The sequence below is a fragment of the Aphelocoma coerulescens genome, chromosome 7 (assembly GCF_041296385.1).
Source record: "Aphelocoma coerulescens isolate FSJ_1873_10779 chromosome 7, UR_Acoe_1.0, whole genome shotgun sequence".
Classification (NCBI taxonomy): Eukaryota; Metazoa; Chordata; class Aves; order Passeriformes; family Corvidae; genus Aphelocoma; species Aphelocoma coerulescens.
In genome coordinates, this window is record NC_091021.1 from 1531352 (window position 1) to 1550934 (window position 19583).

Below are 19583 nucleotides of genomic sequence, written 5' to 3' on the forward strand. Positions count from 1 at the left end.
AGTTGAGCTGACTGCAGAATGCAAAGGATCTCTTGGAAACTTATTTCATTCATTTAGTAATGCTGGAATAGTAAGAAGGAGTAATTGAGCTGCCGTTGGATTCTTAGGTTTGAATACTGATGTCTTTTCTTTTGTAAACTTTATGTCATGGTAGGAGTTAGACTTCAGTGACTGAGTTCTTCCTGATGTAGAAAGATATTAACTAATATTAGGTCATAGTAAACTGTTACAGCCATTGTACAGCTCATGGATAGCCGTGGTAGGTGTTTATATTTAGGTAAGGTGGCATGACATGACAAATTTGGCCTGATAAGAAATAAAAAAAAGTCAGAGATAGGAGCTTACTATCACTGAAGTGACATACAGCTTAATATCTGCTGCTGTAGCTGCTGTGGGAGGCAGGTTGTGAAGCAGGTATGGAGAGACTGAAAGATGGGCTGTATATCTCTGATATACACTTTTTAACACTAAAACTAGAATGATAGCTTGGAAAGTCTTAACGAATGTGGGTATTTGATTGAGAGGATTCTGATAATAAAAATCACTCTGTTATGAATTGCACCATCTCTGTTTCTGGCCAGAAGGTGTTATTGGTTATACTGCCAAGGGTACAATTGTCAACTATCAACGCTAATAAATAATGACAATGAAGGAAAATAATGCTCCATTGCTGTCATGAACATAAAATCAATGATGTAACAGAGTTTAAGAGTGCTTTTGTAGTAAAGCTTTGTTCGTATTTTCAATACATGCTAAAGAATTAATAGGATTATTTTCTTTCTACTGTGAATAAAGCCGAATAATAGTTTTCCTTCATAAAATTAGTTTTGGATTGCTGCTGAGGCTTGGGGTTGAAAGATATCTGTGGGTCCCTGGGCCAGCTTCTGAGCCCCTGCACAGGGTGGTGACATGAATGATGGATGATGAAACTGTAAGAATTGACAATTCTACTGGTATGTTCTGAATCCAACAGAAATCTATAGCTGCAGCCTGAGTGCAGGTGGGACCTTGCTGTAGTGGTTTATCACTTTTCTATGGCAGTTCTGCTACTTGAATGGCAATCTGTAGTTCCACCCTTGGAGACGAGTAAATGAAAGCAGGGAGGAGCAGAAACAAGCTGGGGAAAACGATTCCTATACCCTGAGGCAACTCATCCATTTAGTCCCATTTCATTATTTTTCTCATGCAAAATAAGAGTCTAATTTTAGCCTGCATTAATTAAGCTTCAAAAATGCCTCGATGCTATGAGGTTGTGGCATTTAATAGCGTTTGGATGTACAACAATGCATGAGTTTGTGGGTGGAAGGATCTGGCTATTGATTTATCTTGAAAAAGAAATTGAAGTAGGGTGGGGCACAACTTGCTGGAGGCGAAAGCTGGGCTGAATACCCAGCTGTGTGACCTGTGAGCCGGAGGGAGGGTTGTGTGCTGGTATCTGGGTACCAGGTGATCAATATTTACAGCAGACACCTGCCTTGAGAGCTGCTTAGTACCTGTTAAAAGTAGTATTCTAGCTGAGGTCGGGAGCCCTCCGTGACTTCCAGATAGACATTACTTTTCCGGGAATATTTTCCTTGCTGGAACATCTTGCTTCCCGCATAATGGGATTCAGTCAGAGGGTTGCTGGTTTGATTTATGATGCTAATTGGTGTGATAGTTGATGTGAACTGCACGTACTAATCGCTCATTTGCTAATCCTCTCCAAATTATCTGACAAAAGGTTTTAAGATGGAGCATTACATGTGTTTTAAAATTGGTCTGCAGACAAACAAACAATTGGGGGCCCCTGTTTTGTTCTAAATGCCGAATTCAAGTGCTGGTCCATTTTAGTCACTGTAATGTTAAAGGAGAAATTCAGTGGCTTTCATTGTTGTTCTTTGTGGGATTTAAACAACAGCTGAAAAAATATTCCAGAGCATGCTTCCACCCCCCATACCCCCGTTAAGGTGGAAAATTACCATCATCTATATGGTAATAATTTTTTACGTTGTTATCTATGTGGTGAAGGTAGAATATGTATGGTAGTTGTCTGTGCAGTTTTAGGTAATGGAAAACACGCTGTGCCGTTTGAATTGGTGGTGATGTCAGTGCAGCAGAAACTGCAGTGGGAAAACAAGGAAAATAAAATAGGGATATTCGTGCGGTGGTGGGATAATGAAGGTATTTTGGCTGTGATTCTGGTAGGGGATATGCATTTTGAGTATTTTACTGTGCAAACCAATGAACTTTAATGTAAGCCAGAGAGCTTTTGTATTTCTAGGCTGATAGGGAAAATCCTAATGTTAGATTATGGAATGCAGTAGTCTAAAGAGGTGACTTTCCCCTTTCCTTAAATAAGGCAAGAGCTGTTTTGGGAGGGACCTGATTCTTAAGTATTAAAAGTGGTGTACAGACTGCTCTCTGTGTTAATGGGGAGGATTGCTTTGCTTCTGTAACATATTGGATTAAAGTGGGTGTTTGACAAAATGAATATTAATCTATCTCAAACTTAATATTTCAAGGTGATTTAGACACTTTAATCATATCAGGTTTTCTAATTTGAGTCTGACTGGCTTGCTCTCACAGCAAGCACTGAAATGAGATTATAGACAGCTGAAAGAAATTAGTCAATTTGGAAGCAAAAAGCATTTAAATACAGGTGTTTGGCTGTGATTTGAATATAGCCTGTCAACAGCAAGAGGCAAAATACCTCAGTGACCTAAAAAGCGCAAATATCTCCCTTTAGGGATTACTTGTTGTTAGGTAATGACATGTTATTAAAATTAAAGCTCACATTTATATCCCTTGATTTGCTAAGTAGGCCAATAGCTTTTTAAAAACTCGGTTGATAAATGGGGAAAATTAATTTTGTCAGAATTTGTAGGGACTCAGGTAGTTACTGGTGGTGTTTCAGATGATTATTTTTTTCAATTAGTATGTAAATAAGGTGGTGTACTCGGGCTGAACCAGCTACCTGCTAGAAGCTTGAATACAAATACCATCATCTTGGAAGAAAGCAACACTGGAGTGTTTTAGAAGTTGTCTGGTATTCCTGAATTCCAGTGAAAGGTGCTGTCAGAGGAACCTGTGTTACCATGCAACGTGGAGACACTTGTCCTCCTTGTCTGACATTCTGCAGCTGGTTTTCTATAGTTCTCATACTGTTTCTCTACTCAGCAGATGGAAATATTGCCTACTGGGTAAGTGGTGATGTTTGATAAAAGCTGGTGAGTGATGCCACATTAGGGAAATGAAATATGGATAAATACATCTAATTACAAATGGGATTAGATCTTTTTCAAACAAGATCATTGAAGCTGTAATTAAAAAAAACAATCCAGAACAACAACCTGCTACGAACAGGGATGAACACAGTTGTATAAATCTATGTTCTTCCTGGATATGAACTGTGTCTGTTGTCTCCAGCATCTGTCTCATTTACCTCTGTGAACTTGATGACATCAATAAAAAGGCTGTTCCTAGCGAGGTATGTCAGCAGAGACAGGACATTTATTGTCCTCAGGGTAATATATTCCCTGGATAGTGATTAAGATACAGGTTTCACTGGGAATAGTGTGTGTGGAGAACACTACAGGGTGCTGGAAAAACCCTCTGCTGCCCTGTGACTCTTTGTCTGTTTGGGTTGGCTTCTTCTAGTCACCCTCGGGTCCTTGGGCTGTGTGATGGGTCTGCTGTGAGGATCACATCTGGAGAGAGGAAAACTGTGTTCTGTGGGCATGAACAGGCACTTCTTACATGTTAAAGTGTTAACAACTAAAATCAAGTATGAGTGCAGTGGGCTTGAACTTGAAGATACCTGGCTGAAATTTTCATAAAGCTCTAGAAAAGCAGCAGTGATGGCAACAGGATAATACTGACTATAAACTGTCTTCCAGATTTTGTATTCCCAAATTATTGTTGTATTACCATCCCACAGAGACTCAAATAAAAAAGCAAAAAATTAGGCAAGTCTAATTTTAGTCCAGTTTTTAAAGCAGAACATAAAACCCGAGTCCTAGGAGATGGTACAGTAAGCATCTTGAAAATGTTGCCTCTGTAATAGCGACAGTAGCTCATCTGTTGGCATCCGTAGTGTGTTTTGTGTTTTGGATGCTATGGCCAAACTACTGCAGGAGCAGTTCCACATCCACCAGAGGGAACTGAAAGCCCCTGTGGCTGTTTCTGGTCCTGCAGCTTGAATCTGTTGCTAAAAATTTCCATCCAGATGTGTCTGTCTGCAACCCAAAAAACCTGAGTGAAAACAAATGGACTTAGAAAACCCAGGAGCTGTGTATGAGAGAAGAATATTAGGTTTGATTTCCTTGGCAATGTGGACAAGTAGAAGCTTTGATGATGATGAGGGATGTGACATGGAAAATCACCACTTGGGGAGACAGCATGGGTTTTGTTTTCTAGCCATAATAGCTTGTAAGTAATTCCTATGGAGCTGTAAAAATGGATTTTAATGGCCAAGATAGCTATATACACTTGAGGTATGGGATAGTGAGTGGTTTCCTTACTTGCAAGAAGCATTTTTTGATTGGTGTTTGCCTCCAAGCAGGACAAACAGGCCATTGAAACATAGGTGATGGCTGGAATGCAGCAGCTTTGGTGTACATTGCTTTTACTCTCCCAAACTTCTTGAGTGGTTGCAGGCTGTTGGCTTTTGGAAATAAAAAGAAGCCAAATTCTTGTAATACTCAAGGACAAGCAGCTGTTCTGGGAGGCTTTGAGATAGGAATGAAAATGACATAACTTGAGAGAATTTTGAAGGCTTCTAGATTATGACTTTCATCTGCTTGGATGTTGTGAAGGGATTTGCTGGATCTGCTTCTGGTCTCTGTGGTTGCCAACTTGCAGAGTAATTTCTGTATTTAGACATTTATATGTGCTATGTAATAATAAGCAGCTGATGTAAAAGCAAATATTTTTAACTGCTTGGCACTTGTTTAATTTGCATCTTCCATCCCCTTGTCAGGAAATGTATGAATTTGCAGTTAACTTTTACCTGTTTAAAATAAACCTCATGTATTAATTCTCTGAAAAGAACAGTAAATTGAGGTACTTGTATTTATGTTGCATTCATGTGAGAGGTGACAAGGGAGTACTCATAAGAAGGAATAGATAAAGGCCCCTACTAATGACAAATTGTGATATAAGGTAGAAATAACTGAGATTGAAAATCAAATCTGTTTTCTGTAACATGGTGTTTTTCATCCAGGGGCTGACTTGCATAAAGACAACAAACTATTTTAGCTTCTGCTCTTTGTTTACTCTTGAGGAGGTGGAAGCTTCATGTTGAGAAAAGGACACAGGATTTGTTGCCTTCTCGTAACATGTGGCTGATTGCTAATCTTATGGAAATGATGTATTGAGCAGATGAGACCTGATTAATAATAAATAAAGATGCTGAGAGTGATTTGGGGGGAAAAAAATTAAGCTTTTATTTTAGTTATTTTTAAACCCCCACAGAGTAAAGCATCTTTAAGCTTGTCAGGTAAGCAAAGTCTGTAACCTGAGGATTATATTACTCTGCTCCTTTGTGCCTCAGAATTACTACAGCCTCCATTCAACTTGAATGCAAAATGAGGTGATGTGCTGCTTGATTCCCAGGTTGGATTTAGCTGAAAATAATAGTAGAAACGTGAAAGACTTGTGGTAAAGTTGAGCAGCAGAATATAAACTTGCTAAGAACAGATGTGGATCTTCACGCTCTTCTGAGAGCGTAGTTTGAGAGTGGGTGAGCCTGTGATATTTAATTTGCTGTTGCAAAGCTGATAGGTGTTGGAGGGCTCTTGGCTCTGTTGAGTGAATTGCTGTCTTACACCTAAACTTCCTCAAGGAACAGGAGCAGGGTAGGATGCTGCACAGAACTCTTGCTGCTGAATGGCTCAGTAGGCTGTAAAATAACTTCCAGCCCCTAACAAACTTGAACCTGTTTCTCTGGGAGAACAGGTCCTTCCGACCCAAACCATACTAAGGAAAGGAAATCTAGTCTTCCTTCTAACTTTTGATTGACCTTGATTGACTATCCAGAGTTGTTCTTTTTTGGAGGATGGTCAGGTTGTCTGTTAGAGACTTGTGAGTGAAAGAGACTGTTTATTACAATCTCGACACCCACTGTAGGGGAGAACAAAGGATTTCTGTAACTTGGAAAATCTGCACTGTGTCCTAGGCTTAAGTGAAATCAGCAGCATGTTCCTGAAGTCAAGTTGTTGTCTTATGCTAATGATGCTCGGTGTTGGCTACTTTGTATGGTATAATCTAAGTAATTTTGTAATTAAGGGGTGACTGTGGTAATCCCTTAATGTTGAGATAATTGCAGCACTCGAAGCAACTGTTGGCCAAAACACACGATTAAGATTTGCATTGGGCAACCTGCATTTCGTGGAAAATGATTATTTATCCCTAAGCTCGAGTGCTTGAGTCCTGAGTACATTTGACTGGGTCTCCTTCACTCAATCCCTCTTCCCCTGTCTGTCTGCACTACAAAACCAGAGGGCTCTGTAGCTGATCCCTTCTGTCAGTGAGTCTGGAAAACCACAGTGTGCTGTAGAGATGAGAATTCTGCCAACCTAAACTTTCCATGGAAACATTTATCAGGAAATTTCATTGAATGAAACAATAAGCTAACAGGCCAGCATAGATCAGCCTTCTCATGTTGTCTTAATACTTCCTTTTCCCTAGCTAACCTGATACTGAGGTGTTTGAGTAGTCTGATAAGGGCTGACTGCAGATACAGCCCAGTTAGAGCAGTAACCCTGCTCAGAACATACATCTTCAGCTTTTCAGAAATGTGACCTTGTATTTCAGTGAAAAACACAGGGTTTATGTTTTCACGTTTTTAGTACAAGTTAAATTTGCATCACAAGCTGCAAAGCTTTGGTGAAAGATTCTCAGCATTGCTGAACAATCACCCATGTAATTTTCATCTTTTATTTTTAAGATGTGATACCAGGTGTTAGGAACCTGAAGCATTAAGTGCTTGTGAGCAAAATACACAGTTCACAGGATTTTAGGATAAATCAGTGAGTTTTCTTTGCTGTTGTACTTGCAGTAAAACTAGGAGTGCTGGAAGTTTCATTTACCTTATTTTCTAAATATTCAGGGTTCAGATCATGTGTTGAGAATTTTTTTTTTAATTGTAGAAGTGCTCAGTGGAGATAAATGATGTAACAAATACTGGGCTGCATTTCTGTGAAGTTTCTTTCTATCTGCTTGTTCTGGCTGTAGCCTTCCTAAAACCTGTGGTTCTCATGTCGATGCTCTCAAATTCTAAAAATCTAAATTTGCAGAAAAATGTTGCAATAATGGAAGAGTTGCAAATTTTGGACAGTGTTGCCAAATCCGAGGCAATCTGATCTCTAACGTGATACTGTTGAATATTTGGAGTATGCAAACTGGAGGAAGTTTTCTCTTACAAAATTGGTGTCCTTTGGGGAGTGAGAGACATCTGAGACAAATCTGTTGATATAATGTTACTGAATTTCTTCCAGATAGCTATTAATTAAGCTGTATAATTTTTTTTATGAAGACCACTCTGGTTTAAAAACAGATTTCAAGTTGTTCATTCAGGTTTTTTTACCTTATACTGTTTTTTTTTGCCTGGAGGTGGAAAAATTTCTTGGAGGTGTGAGTAAAACACCGCATCTGCTGCTTTGACAGTGTCAGGGAGATCTCACTGAAGGAGTAACTTTGTCAGTCAGTGTGAATCTACTGATGAGCATTTGTTAGACACCAGTATCACTCCTCAGCAGTTCAGTAAAAAGTGCTCATCCCTATTAAATTCAAGCACCTTCCAGATAACTTGGATCTTAGTTTCTAGGCGAGGTTTAATGAAAACATTCTGGCTTACTGCTAGGAGCGTTGGCCTTTTTAAAATGCGTGCTGCTAGCAGCTTCTGCTAATTTTAGATGGTGTGTTCTTGAAATGCCAGTAGTAGCTACATACTTAATAAAACTCAAAATAAAGGGGCTTTTCACCCCCTGGAAGATAAAAAAACCATGCTGGTATGCAGAAGTTTTGTGTTGAATTCCATCATGGTTGAGGCTCAGGAGTTCTTGACTGGCTTGCCCTCAGGTTTCTGTTCAGTTTCAAGTAATTGCCCAGGCTGTGCAAACTTCAAGCAGTGTAGCTATGTCTGAATGTGTATGAAATGCAAGTCCTAATCCTGTGGGACAAGGGTCAGCATGTTGGAAGTGACCTCTGTGTTGGCATCCAGATGAAAATGTAGTGGGAATTAATCTAACAAGTGCATATGTCCTGGAAGCTGAAACACTTCACTGAAAGATTATTTCAGTTTGCAATAATTCACTGTTTGCCTAAAAGAATTAGGGCTTTCATTTGTCATGAACCAGAGTGAAGAATTATATAGCCAGTTGCTACTGGATTATGTCTGAAAATAATTTTGAATAATTTGTGTTTGGGTTCTGGCACTGTTAGTGTGAAACCTGGCTGAAATAACCATTGCCTGTGTTACTGCAGTTGCAGAACTTCACAGCTTTGTGGGGGGAGCATTTACAAACACCTGGTGATAATCCTTCCTTGTCCTAGACTGAGAGGAATAAAAGCTTTGGAAATGACGTCCTTTTCCTAATGGCAAGAGCTGAAGTGGCAATGTTTCTCCTGGTTTAAATGTGATCTGGGTGAGGAGAGGGCTGGGTGCTGCTCCTCAGAGCCAGGGCTGCAGCTGGGACCAGGGCCTTTGATAACATCAATTATTTGTTGTGTAATTGAAGGTATCTTTTCCCTCAAGTTGCCTAGAAGCACTCACTGTTCAGAACTGGTTTTTATTCCTCTCTGTCTAGGATTATCACCAGGTGTTTGTAAATAGACAGACAGTGTGTATTGAATGCTTAAATCTGATCAAGTGCTTGATCCTGTAATCGCTTGCAGTGATTATCGTTACAAAAAAAATAAAATCTGCAAAATACAAATACTATTTTATTTCCTAGAAATACATAGCAAGCAAGGCTGATGCTTGTTTGTCAACAGGAAGTGTTTTCTGGTGGAAATATTTCATTTGGCACTGGAAGTGTGGCTCGGTTTGGTTTGTGTGAGCGTAGCCCGATGGACAGGGCAGAGCATTGAGCAGTAAGAGTTGTTTATTTTCTGGCTGAGCCCTGACACTGCAGAAGTCCCCAGTCTTTGTCGTTTCAGGCCATAACCGAGTTGGACACCTTCATTTTGCTCAGAAAGCAGAGCTGTGATCTGTGTGCTGATCAGGGGCAACAATCGATTTTCCTTGGCTGCTGGCTGCTACTCAGAGCTAATTTTTATTTCCCCAGGTTTTGTGGATCTGCAAAATTCCTGCACTCTTGAGTCATGTCTCAGATCGATTGTGACTGAGGTATTTGGAGAAGGTTTTAAGCAAAACAGTGGTACTTTTTAGGACTTGGTCAGATGCTTACTTGGCTGTAACTGTTGCAAGATGATAACTGCAATAATAAATATTGCAAAGAAATTGGATCTTACTGTGTTCTCTGAGCAGTTATGAGAAGGACTTAATTAGATTTCTGGGAAAGAGATGAAGATCAGTCTATTGTGGCCGAACTGGGAGAAAAGCATTTTGACTTTGGCCTAGTAACTGTGCAGTGAAAAGAATTTATATTGACTTTGAGCAACTGAAGTGAAATACAGAAATTCACAATACCAGGAGAGTCCTGTACTACTGTAACTAACTGGGGCTTGGCTGGGTTTATTTGGTTGGTTGGTTTTTTTCAGAAATGACAGAATCAGGCTAATAATTATTAAACCTTTGCCTAGGAGCAGTGGCAATTGCTATGGGAGGATCTCAGATGCTTCTTTTTAAACAGTGGTAAATACAATATAAGAAGCAAGCCAAGGGGCTGATACTCAACTCTGAATTAGTTTTTTCAGCTTATGCTTATAATTGAAGAAAGAGTACACCAGCATGTTAAAAGGTCATTTTAACATTAAAAGGTAAGAATTTGATTTCTTTGCATGCTTTAAGACTTAGCTGTAAGAACTTTTTACCTTTTGCTTTGTTGCAAATATTAAGTTGTTGATGTTGGAGACAGTTGCATGAAAAATAACTTTGCTTATTGGTTTACAGTTCAGCTGTGCTTGATTTTTGATCTGAAATTCAGGCAGTGGCTGAGATGAAAACATGTGAAGGGTCCCCAGCTTGCTGCCCATGTGATAGAGCAGGGAGAATCCCAGACAGGAAAGGAAAGAGACTGTAAGTGTTAAATAACTTGAGTGCCACTGCCTTAATGATGACCCTCTTCTTCTTGGAAGAACCTTCTAAGGAGTATCCCTGTAAGATGCCTCCTTTGCACTAAAGCCCATGATGGAGATGGGCTGTGGTTCTCCACGAGATCTTGAGGTGGTTTCAGGCTTTTATGAGTGTTTATTTGCATGGAGAGGCAGATGATAAGCAGAGAACTGAAAAGGGAGGTGGGCAGCTGTCCAAGCTAATAAACACACTCAGAAAAGTAATTAGGGTTTGTATGGAAGGGGAAAAGTGAGGTGCATCTGCAGCCACTGTCTCAGGAGTTTATTAGTGTGAGAGATGAATTATTGAAGGCAGATGTTCTCAGAGCATTCTCTAGCTCTGTGCTAATGGAAAAGGTGATGATTGGCACGAGTTGGTTGATGGCTGAGGAGAAAATGCAAAAACCATCTTCAACTAACAGGAATTGCTGCTCTTTAGAGTAGATTCCAGTGAGGGGTGACTTCAGTTCAACCTTAGCTTAGCTTAAACTGAACAACCTGGCTGAATTCAGGCTTTGCTTGAATTCTTGTCCCTTTCATGTTTTTGGGGTTTTTTTACTGGTGAATTTGTCATTCCAAATTAAAGCTGCCATGAAATTAATCTGATGTCCCCTCCATAAATGAATTCTGTTACAGGGGAATTCCCCACTTCGGGATAAAGTAAGGATTATGGGGCATGGGCTGGGAGTTGGCTGTGCCAAATGTAATATGGACCAATTAATAATTTAATTAATTTCAGTACAATTTTTCTGGAAAATTCCCAAATTTTGGATTTCAGTAGGCTTTGGAAATAGCATCATTTATTATGGTTTGTAACAATCTAGATCTGTCTCACTGACTTGTTCTCATATTTAAAAAGAAATAAAATGACATCAACTACTTTTTCAGTACCTCTTTGTTCATGTTGGGGGTGAATTTCTTTGACAGGCTGCTTTGAGTGAGACGTGCTCTGGCAGACAACTTCAAAAATAGAGCTCTGCTAACACCTAGGTTTTAGCATAACAATGGCTGATGGATGAAAACTGTTGAAATATTGATGTGAAGTGTAAGCCAGGATGGTGAGAAAAGGATCTATAGTATGCATAGATACAAACCAAACGTATGTAAAATGTAAAGCAAAATCATACCGTTTTGGAATAACACACAGGGAAATATCTTCTTGCCACTCCTGTTAAGTAGAATATCAGAAGCTTTTAAAAGGTCAGATTGGAGCTTTGTAATAAAAAGATAAATACATAGAATGGATGGTGCTGACCATTTGCCCAAGAGTTGTTGCTCCTAGGGGCTTATTTTTGCCCATGTAGTTGATTTAGGTCACTGTGAAAGCCTGCAGTATTTTGAGGAAAAGCTGCTCAGTTCATGACTGCCTGTTTTGTGGTTTGCCTCACATCCAAGGCATCTGTGGGAAGTGAGGGTTGGATATGGTGGCTACAAATGCACTTGGAAAGCAGATCTCCAAACAAACCCGTGGTTTAATTCCAGCTGACCTTTGGGGCTAAAGCAGCCAAGTGCATCTGCCTGTTCTCTGGAAACGTGTGTTGAGTAGCAGGAGCACAGCTGATGTGTAGAAGCAAGATAATTTAAAACTTGAAATAGCTGGTCCAAAATTGTTCCCTGTCAGGGTGCTGAGGCCCTGGCACAGGGTGCCCAGAGAAGCTGTGGTTGCCCCTGAATCCCTGGCAGTGTCCCAGGCCAGGTTGGAGGGGGCTTGGAGCAACATGGGCTAGTGGGAGGTGTCCCTGGCCATGGCAGGGGTGGAACAAGGTGGACTCAAATGTCCCTTCCAGCCCAAACCATTCCATGATAAATTGTTTCTCATGCCTTGTGTATGGAAAACAGAAAAGAAAGCTTTGCTGTGAGGATGGGAGCGTGTGCAAGAGCTGATGTTGTTGCTCAATGATTAGCCCTGCAGGTGTTTTCCTGTAGCTTAAACCAAGCCTCTGCTGCATTAACAAACACCAGCAAAGAGCCAAAGCAGTGAATAAACCATGCTGAGTAATAGCTGAATTCCAGTTACCAGATTATAATAACGGGAAAGCCTTTTAAAGAACGATGGGGACTTACTTAATTCCGTTGGGTTGGCTAATGCCGCAATGTTCTAACGATCAGCTATAAAATAATTCCAGCAAGTAGGAATCAACTTCCTTAACTGATAACTCACAACTACTGCTAGAGGAAATCACTACTTTCTACTTGGAAATATTTACAAATGGTTTACTGAAGTAACAGATGTAACTGAAAGAAATGTGTCGAGTTTAGACCTAGATAATTAGAGATAATTATAAAACTGAATAAAATCTTCCGTGGTTGATCCTGACTGCTTTAAAGGCAACACTCCCATGATGTAACACTTGCTAAAGGGTTCAAAATTAACCAAATGGTGATAATTAAAGAGTGAAAAGGCAGCATTTTGAACACATTTTCAGCTAGAAATAAGTGGTAGCTCTGAGTCAATAAACCTCCTGACATGGCTCCTATACTACAGAAACTAAAAAGCCAGACTTGAACCATTAACACCTGGATAAGTAAAAACTGAACAGAGGAACAAGACTGAAGAACTGATTGAAGTCACTTTTCTCTGTAAGTTGGTGTATTAAATTTCATCTAATTTAATTTAACAAATGTAAAGCTATTACAGGTGTTTTGTACAAAGGATGGAGGATAACGAGTATTTGTTGGCATGTATATTTTTAAATAATACTGTAAATGCAGATTGCAATCACACATAGAGTGCTATTGAATGTTACTTTGGAAAGAACCTGTGGGGCGTTTGTAATCTGAGGAGTGAACAGGCAGAAGGCAAAGTTCTGTGGGATCTTTGTATTCATTTTTCTGACTGAAACAGGTAGATAACTTACTGCCTATGGGCTATTATAAGTAACTGAGGTCCAATTTTACTTTCTTGCTATGTACTACAGAGCTAGTTCTTAAGGTACAATGCATACACTTTAAAATTGAGCTGAAATTTGCATGAGCATCGTTCTGAGAATAGAGGGAGAAGGGAATAAAAGAAGGGACCTACACAGGGGATTTTTGTAAGAAATAAGAGAATATGGTTTCTGCTTTAGGTTATGTTGTGCCTCTCCAATGTGTTCCAGTTTGTGTTTCTGATCCCCTCTGCTCTGCTTTAAACCACCTGAGGTGTGCATTGGTTAAAACCAGAAAAGATGGAAGTTGTGATCTTTCAAGGAAAGACAAAGTACGGGGTGGTACAAGTGGAGAAACTTGTGACTCATGACAAGACTTAGTTTGGTCTGCATTTTATAGCCATGCCAATTAGTGGTGAATGTTAATGAAATATCCCTGTTGCAGTTAGTATGGACTGGCTGATCCATAGCAGGCCTCAGTGATCCTGACTCCACATCCCTGCTTCAATTTGCTGTTCATAAAACTGGAAGTCCCAGGCTTGGCTTGCCCTTCAGTGCTTAGGAAATTTGAGACTTTGCAAATAGCAGTAGCTGTTTCCTGTAAGAAAGAGGCTGTAATTACTTGAACGAAACTTGACTGACATATGAACAAGACGTATCTGTAGAGGGCTTACTGCCAAGCCTGGATTTGTACTTAAGCAGATGTAATTGCATGGACTTTGTACTGGATTGTTTGACAGATTAAATTTCTGTGATAGTGTGAGATAACAGGAGGTCACAGTCCAAGAATAAGGTTCTGAAGAGTATGTATTCACAGCTGGGGTGCTAATCTGATTAATTGAAAGCTGATTCAATTCATAATAAATTCATGTTGTTGGATCCAAGAGTGTCAGTGCCAATTGTCAATGCCAGTTATGTGTGAGGTCTGTGCACTGAGAATGGTCTTTTGCACTGGTACTGGGAAAATCTGAGTAGGGTCTCCACTTTGTAGCTGCTTCTCAAAGCCTGAAGCAGCCTCCTTCCTTCTAAAGCCTGAAGTAACCACGGCTGGCACGCAAGGTTATGCTAAAAAAAGGTTTGTTTGGGTTTTTTTTTACCTTGGTTATCAGGCTAAGAACTAAATTGATATCAGGCAGCCTTTCACTGTCAGATACTGAGTGCAATATAAATCTGTCTGTCTGTGGCATTAAGGAAATAGGAGGTCTTAGCTGTGGCACTTGGTCAGTGGTGCTGGGTATCAGCACATGGACTCTGATAGCAGCTGGTGTTCTATTTTTAGAAGCCCTGAGGAGCAATGATCCCAAAGTGTTGATCTGCTGCCTCTTGGGTCAGCGCATGGGAGAGCCCAGCGTGAGCACGGGACAACTGCAGCCTCTTCCTGCACTGCCAGCACCGTGCTGGAAACGGGGGCACCTGGGAGTTCTGCCTCTTATGTAAGAGGAGGAAAGTATTGCCTGGGATCATGTAAAAGGAGCTGCATAGCTCTGGGTGGCTGAAGTTGGCACCTCAGGGAGCTCCGTTCTTCTCTGACCGAAGCCTTGATGGTGTGTTCGAATTGGCACAGGTGCATATGAGCAGTGCCCAAGCTGATTCCTGCACCTTGCTTCTTTGGAAAGGATGTTATTTGCTGCAAAGGAGCTGGAAGAAGATGGCATTTCAAATATAGGTATGATGTTTTTCAGCTTTCAGTTCAGTTTCTGTTCTGGAATAATGTCTTTCAGCAGGTTTCCTATTTAGAAACAGGCGTCTTATGACTGGTTTTTGAGTAAGCACTAATGAAGGATTGGTTGGAGCACAAACAAGTTGATCTTGTCAGAATTATTCAGGCAGGTACCTTGCAGCTGTATCTGATTCAGTCCTCTCTGTAGGTATTCAGCTCGTGTCATGTGACAGGGCGATGTGTTTGGTGGAGAGAAATTTAATTTAAGAAACCCCATTAAGTGTATTGTGGGGTAGATGCAGTAATTCAGTAAGCTGGAGTGATTCATATGCATTCCTGATAATTTTCAAGAGGCTCTTTTTGCAGTGCAGGTAATTTCATATTTGTACTTAAGGTTTTTGCTTGTGCAAGTGATAACCTGGAGATGTGGCTGATGTTAGAGGCTTTCTGAAAATCACTGAGATGTAACTATTGCTTCAGATTGTGCAGAAAGCAATAAGGTTCTGTGAGGTCTTCTGAAAGCCTGGATAAACAAACATTGTTACAGTTAGAGAGCAGCTCTGGAATGAAAACCCTGGAGGAAGAGACTAATTTTCTATTAAAAACATCTGAAGAAAGGTAATGATCTGTAGAAGTGGAATGTTTGGAAGCAGTTAATTTAATTAATTAATGTGTCCTCCTTGCTCGTCTGAAAAAAAGCTTTTAGAAAGGACTGCAGACATCTGCAGTGCTTTTTAATATTTGATGGGCTTCTACAATTCTCCTTACAGAAAATTCATGACCTGCTCTATTTCTGTGAGGCTGCTTCGGTGAGAGCATGATGGAGATAAGTCAGATGGATTCCTTATCTTCCTATTGAGACACCAAATCTCCTGCTGCCAACTTAGTGTTTTCTTCTCATGTTTGTGAGCTCTGCACCGATAGGTAATTATTTAGGGATCTGAAACTGAATGGCTTGCCCAGGATGCTGCTTCTGCTGGTGTCTGGAGTGAATGCACCAGTCAGGCAGAGCTTCACTGCCTGCTGCTGTTAGGATTCTTATTGCAAAGAAGATATTGGGAAGCTTCAGCAAAAACCTGAGTAGCAGCTCAGCACAACTTGTGTGTACAGAAAATGCAATGCAAGTAGCTGCAACAAAATGGATGCTGAATGTAACAGGCTTGAAAACATGATGCTTTCAGTTTGAGAAAGTCATGGAGACCTGAACTCCTGTCAGTCTGTGGGTCCTGTACTCCTCCTCGTTGATGTGCTTCCCTTGCCTTTCCTTACCCTCTGGCAAAGGAAACTTCATTGACATTTCATTTTTCTTCCTCCCATTGAAAACTTCTACAGAAGCCCCCAAAGGCATTTTTTGTGATAATGTTTGGTAAAAGGAAAAGATACACTACTTTTGAAATGTTTGAAAAGAACTGCTTATTCATAGAATTTTTTTTTTTCTGAGTGAAATAGGAAGTTTACATAGTAAAACCCCCACTTCTCAAAGCTGTTTACTTTTGTTGCAACCCTACTTAGGGGTGTCTTGTGTATACTGTAGTGACAAGATGCAATCAAGTTTTAGTTGTGGGGAATGTGAATTTTTGGCATTTCACATGACCGTGATATTCACAATTTAGACTACCCAAAATCTTGCTAGCCTTAATTCTGTAGCTGATGAAGTCACTTTTCCAATGTTTAATTATAATCTGTTATGGAGAAGATTGAAAATCAGTTGTTTCTCATCAGGCTAAGGTTTGGAAATGTCAGTTGAGTGTTACTGGAGTGGTTCAGGTAAAGGTAGTTGTGGGATCCTTGCAGAATCCTCGACTGGTTTGGGATAGAAGGGGCCTTTGAACGTCGTCATCTGGTTCCACCCTGTGCCACAGGCAGGGACACCTTCCACTATCCCAGGCTGCTCCAAGCTCCATCCAGCCTGGCCTTGGGCACTGCCAGGGATCCAGGGGCAGCCACAGCTGCTCTGGTCACCCTGTGCCGGGGCCTGCCCACCTTCATAGGGAACAATTCCTTCCCAATCTCCCATCCATCCCTGCCCTCTGGCAGTGGGAAGCCCTTCCCTGTGTCCTGTCACTCCAGGCCCTTTGTCTCCAGTCCTTCTGCAGCTCTCTTAGAGCCCCTTTAGGCCCTGGGAGGAGCTCTAAGTTCTCCCTGGATTGTTCTCTTCCCCAGGCTTAAGACACCCATTCTGCAAGAAATCCTTGGAACCTACATGTATGGATTCATGGCACAGCTGTAATGGTAGCAGCTTCTTCCCCTGGTAGAGCCAAAATGAACACATGGAGTATATCACAATCTGGGAAATGTTACTTTTTTTTAGGGGGGGTGAGGGTTTAGCAGGTTAAATAATTGTTAAATAAAAATTGTTAAATAATTGTTTATAGCAGAGTCTCAGTATTTGCAGTGAAGGAGTTCCAGTGCCTGATGTTACTTGTGTGCTGTAAGCAACTCTTGAGTTACTTTAATATCCTTATATTTTGTCTTCAGGTAGTTAAAAGATAGCAAAATGAAACATTTGGCTGGCAGAGCTCTGAGTGCTGTGGTTTCACTGTTCCCTCATCATGGAGTCATTAAGGTTGGAAAAGGCCTCCAAGATCCTCGGGTCCAGCCTTTGACCAGTCCCCACCTTGTCAAGCAGACCAGAGCACTGAGTGCCCCATCCAGAGACAATCCTGCAGTGATGTTAGGTGGAGCTTCTTTTCAGAAGTATTTTATGTGGAGAAAATCTGAAAATACAGTGGCAATAATTTAAACTCAGTTAATGTCTGAAGATGTGTCTGAATGTTAAATTGGGATAACAATGAAGATGTGATGTGACAGAAAGCTTGTCATTAATGATGAATAAACTTCATATGTATAAAATGAAAATTGATTTTCTTTTAAGGATCTTAAGTTCATTTTTTTTTTCCTTTAGGGAGTATCCAGATTAAGACATGCCTTATTTTAGGAGTTCAGATGTGTTGTAAGCCTCAGGCATATTGTTATCCCAGGAGCAACAGGTACAAGTAAATGCAAAGGTAGTGATAATGAACTGAGGGAGCTGATTATACACAGAATTCATGACTTTGCTTCAAGCACTCTCTTTGTGAAGACAAAAATGTGGATACCTCTTAAAAAACCCCAATATAGTAGCAGCAACAGCAACAAAAACCCACCCTACATAAATCCCACCCCCAAACTGTTCCATTTTCTGCTTTTGGAATTAAGCACTAATTAACTCCTGCCCAATATGAACTCATCTGAGCTTGGTACCAGTCAAAACAACATGTTAGTTGTGTAATGTTAACAACACAAGAAAAAAAATTGGGCTCTTGGTAAATATAAATACATGCTGGTAGTATTTACTGCAATTTGGAATTGCAACTAATTGATCCAGTGTCAGCTTTTATTAAAATATGAGATATGGGCTTGTAGGATTTTCCTCATGCTCATCAGCTTCTTGTCAACTGAACTCTTGGCAGCATCAGTGCCTGCTTGGATCTTGCATCCTGGAGATCCTGATGGTGACCAAGTGCAACCACGTGGTTTGAAAGATGAATAGCAAGGAATTTTCTAACTTTTAGGATTTTAGATGCCAGGAACTGAAATAACAGTTGTTTAGAGTGGGTTTGTTTTAAATTTGTTCTCTCATATGTAGGTGATAAATCCTTTTCAAGCCAGGATCTAACAGAGGCAGCCTTAACATGAGGTCAGAAAGTGTGGCTGCCCCATCCTTGGAAGTGTTCCAGGCCAGGTTGGATGGAGCTCGGAGCAACCTGGGATAGTGGAAGGAGGTGGAACTGGATGAACTTTATGGTCCCTTCCAACCCAAACCAGTCTGAGATTCTGTAAGTAGCAGTTACAAATGAATTGAGGTTCTTACGAAGTCTTCTGTACCAAAGTAACATTGTCAAGCTGCTAAAAGCATCCTGGCTCTGGAAATGGAAAAGAGAAATTTGGGTAAGTTTCTGAAGGCCCAGGCTATTTGGAATAAATGGAGCATTTCAGTTTTGCAGGGACTTCAGTGATTAATTGAAAGGTTCTGGGAAGTGTGCAGTGAGCCAAAGAAAGAGGAGGGGCTCTGTAATCAGGGAAAGAACCTTCCAGTTCATCAAGGTGTTTTTAATAAGTGTGCTTAATCTCTAAAAAGAAAGAAATTCTCATTGTTTGTGTGACTATAGATGAAACTTGGCACTTAGGGACAGAGCAGGATTGTTTGTACTGTGATTAGCAATATTCATAACATTCTTAAGAGATTGGCAAGTGAATGATGGATTGATGGCTACTTTTCTTTAACCAGACAATATTTATGTGAGCACTGTCTATTGGCAGAGCAGAGTAGCAAGATAAATACTGTGCTGCAGGCAGACCATTCTTGATTAGCTGGTTGTACCTGGGCAGAGGAGAAGATGCAGATGTTGCTCGTGATCTCTGAAAGTGAAATATTGATTCCCATTGTGAATCATCTCTTACATGAGGGAGAACTGTGTTAGTTTGAGTAGCTTTGCCTAAATGGTATTTTCTACTGCCTCTATCAGGATCTGTTCTAATAACCTGGTAAAAAAGGGAACACTTGGGCTTCTTCTGTGGGTTTTTTCAGTTGATTTTGTGGAGTTTTACCCTTCCAGTATCTTCAGCTACGACCTTCTATAAACAGGGATATGGCAAATTAGTTCACATTCATAATTGGTATATTAATAAAAGCAGAACTGGTTGGTACATGAGGAACTCTGATACCAATAATTCTGGTGGCTTTTGGAAGCAGAAGGATGTAGAGGTGAGAGTTTGCTGTGGTGTCCGTGCAGTGAAATTCCAAAAATTATTGGCAAGTGAGGCTAAAATCTTCTTCCAGGAACCTGGTATTGAAGACT

The 19583-nt window shown here is 40.4% G+C and overlaps 1 protein-coding gene and 1 long non-coding RNA gene across 5 annotated transcripts in view; both read left to right on the forward strand.

The window, feature by feature from the left end:
* AGAP1 (ArfGAP with GTPase domain, ankyrin repeat and PH domain 1) overlaps nucleotides 1-19583 on the forward strand; it is a 309586-nt gene that overhangs the window by 9786 nt on the left and 280217 nt on the right. The gene's annotated exons all lie outside the window — the stretch shown is intronic.
* Nucleotides 2672-17540, forward strand: LOC138113466 (uncharacterized). Its single transcript, XR_011152182.1, has 3 exons — nucleotides 2672-2742; nucleotides 2915-3179; nucleotides 17221-17540. It is a non-coding gene; the product is annotated as an uncharacterized lncRNA (long non-coding RNA).